Source organism: Montipora foliosa, chromosome 5, assembly GCF_036669935.1.
Source record: "Montipora foliosa isolate CH-2021 chromosome 5, ASM3666993v2, whole genome shotgun sequence".
NCBI classification, from domain to species: domain Eukaryota; kingdom Metazoa; phylum Cnidaria; class Anthozoa; order Scleractinia; family Acroporidae; genus Montipora; species Montipora foliosa.
This window is the reverse complement of record NC_090873.1, coordinates 21,844,464-21,846,963: the sequence shown is the minus strand read 5'-3', so window position 1 is coordinate 21,846,963 and position 2,500 is coordinate 21,844,464. Positions and strand designations below refer to the sequence as shown.

At 37.0% G+C, this 2,500-nt stretch overlaps 1 protein-coding gene across 1 annotated transcript in view; it reads left to right on the top strand.

Moving 5' to 3' along the window:
* Window positions 1-529, top strand: part of LOC138003044 (melanocyte-stimulating hormone receptor-like) — a 2,553-nt gene extending 2,024 nt beyond the window's left edge. The window contains 1 exon segment of the mRNA XM_068848992.1: window positions 1-529. This exon segment is cut by the window's left edge and continues 96 nt beyond it. The gene's annotated coding sequence lies outside the window, so the exon portion shown is untranslated.
* Window positions 530-2,500: the final 1,971 nt, after the last annotated feature.

The window sequence follows — 2,500 nt, the reverse complement described above, 5'->3', positions numbered from 1 at the left end:
GTCGGCAAATAACGACGCCATCTTTATGCAGCAGTGCAGCTGTTCTTAGAAAGGGATTGAGGAACTGAAACAATTAAGTCAACAAATAAACTGAAGTGCAGAGAAATAAGAAAACTGAAGTTGTTTTATGTATTTACAATCAAACTCGTCATTAAATCATGTTCTTTACTGTTGGCAATATCTAGAAATTCGTGGGATTATGAAAATTAGAATGAAACGAATATTGCGTATTGACAGGACTTGAATTGGAATATACATGTCAAATATCGACGCCTTCATTATGCAGCAGTACAGCTGTTCTTGTAAAGGGAATGAGATATTGGAACAACATACTGAAGCTCCAAGGTCAAAAAAGAAACCGAACTGCAGAGAAATAAGAAAACTGAACTAAAATTTAATGATAGTCATAGTATACTAAGCAAACACGTACAAGAGCTTATGTTTCCTTACAGAAGCAGAAAGTATAGTGTATAGATTTAGCCAAGCCTAAAAGTGGAGCTCCCGGGTTGTTTATTCTTACTGGCTGTAGGATTAGTGAAAATATAAGCCTTTGGAATTATCCGCGTTTTGGTTTTCCCGAATATTGCTTAATTATGTCATTTTCATCGCTGCCTAACTGGTGAATTCCATGGTTAATTTCACCCGAAACACCGACTGATTGCATGAATCACGAAGGGATGAGTGCAATATCGGTTTTTTTCGGCGAAATTTACTGTCGAAGTCACCAGTTAGGCAATTAATTTTTCTTGAATTGAGTTTTAAAAGAAAACAAGCAAATCCTCAGCAAGCGAACGAAAAAGGGAAGAAGCCGTTTCAGAGTCGACTGTCAAAAGCCAGCGAATAGGAATCACGCTAAACTTAGAAATCACAGACTTTCTACAGTTCGTAATGTGACAGATCGTCTTTGTTGGTTCAAGGTCAAACAAGGAGTTTTATTGATGTACCTTATGCCACTTTATCTGTGAAAACGAGATTATTTACATCTGATATATTTCATTGAAACACGCCAGCTTGGCTTAAAACCAGAATCGGCTAGAAAGGACAAACTTGAAACAAGATCTCCAACAAATTACCTGTACGTGCTCTAAAAAAACTTCTGAAAACACAAGCTGGTGATATTTCTCCTTACTTTTACGAGAACTCATTGCGATTACATGTTTATAACATAAGAGCAAAATTGTCTTGTCACTGTCGAGGCTCATCAAAAAACAGTTAAGCAAACGGGATAAAGAAACCTCTTGTTCGCTCGCATTTTAAGGGTCCACAACCGGATTTTTCGCGCGTTGCTAAGAAAGTGAAATGTTACTTCCGGTAACTGACGTCATGATATCATGAGCTGACAACAAAACCCACTCACAAGCAAAGGTCACTGCACAAACTGTTGTTTCCATCGAAGGTTTTTCCTCGCCCTTCCTCGCGCACGTTATTAGATCAACTGCGCATGCGTAAACGAACTGACTTCCGGTTTGAGAAAAAAGCTAAATTTCCGGCGGTTTGAAATTGAATTATTTTTTTTTACATGGCACGTTTCACCCCCAAATACAGAATATAGCTATGCATGATTTTTTAAAATCATCTTTTTTGAAAAAAAAAAATGTTATGGGTATTTCAGTATCGTTTATGTCTTTAAAAAGAACATTTTTCAAAATAAAAAGAAAACCATGCTTGGATGGATGCAAAAACGAATACAAATTCTCAAACCATCGATTAAATACCCAAATTGCGTTGCACGGAGACAAATTTAGAGTTTTCTTTTATTGGTCACGTGACCATGGACGTGGTATGATGACTTCATATTTAGGGTCATTGGCTTACAAAAGTTGGAAACTGACCAAAATAATGCCAAACTCTTTCAAATTACTTAACCATTACATCCTTAGCAACGCACCCCAAAAAATACGTCAGTGGGCCACTGAAGGATTTTCCGGGCGTTGCTAAGGAAGTGAAATATGACTTCCGGTGACTGACGTCATCATATCGTGAGCTGACGAGAAAACCCACTCACAAGCAAAAATCACCGCACGAACAGTTGTTTGCATCGGTTTTTCTCGGCCTTTCTCGCTCTCGATCTCAGATCAACTGCGCATGCGTACACGAACTGAATTCCGGTTTGAAAAAACGCTAAATTTCCGGCGGTCTTTAAATTGAATTAATTTTTTTTCCTATAGTACGTTTCACCCCCAAATTCAGAATATAGCTAAGCATTGATGTTTTCAAGTCATCTTTTTTGAAAATGTTATTAGTATTTCAGTATCGTTTTTCTCTTTAAAAAGAACATTATTCAAAATAAAAAGAAAACCATGCTTGGCTGATGCAAAAACGAATACAAATTATGAAACCACTGATTAAATACCCAAATTTAGTAGCAGGTAGACAAATTTAGAGTTTTCTTTTATTGGTCACGTGACCATGGTCGTGGCATGATGACGTCATATTTAGGGTGATTGGTTTGCAAAAGTTGGAAACTGACCAAAATAATGCCAAATTCTCTCAAATTACT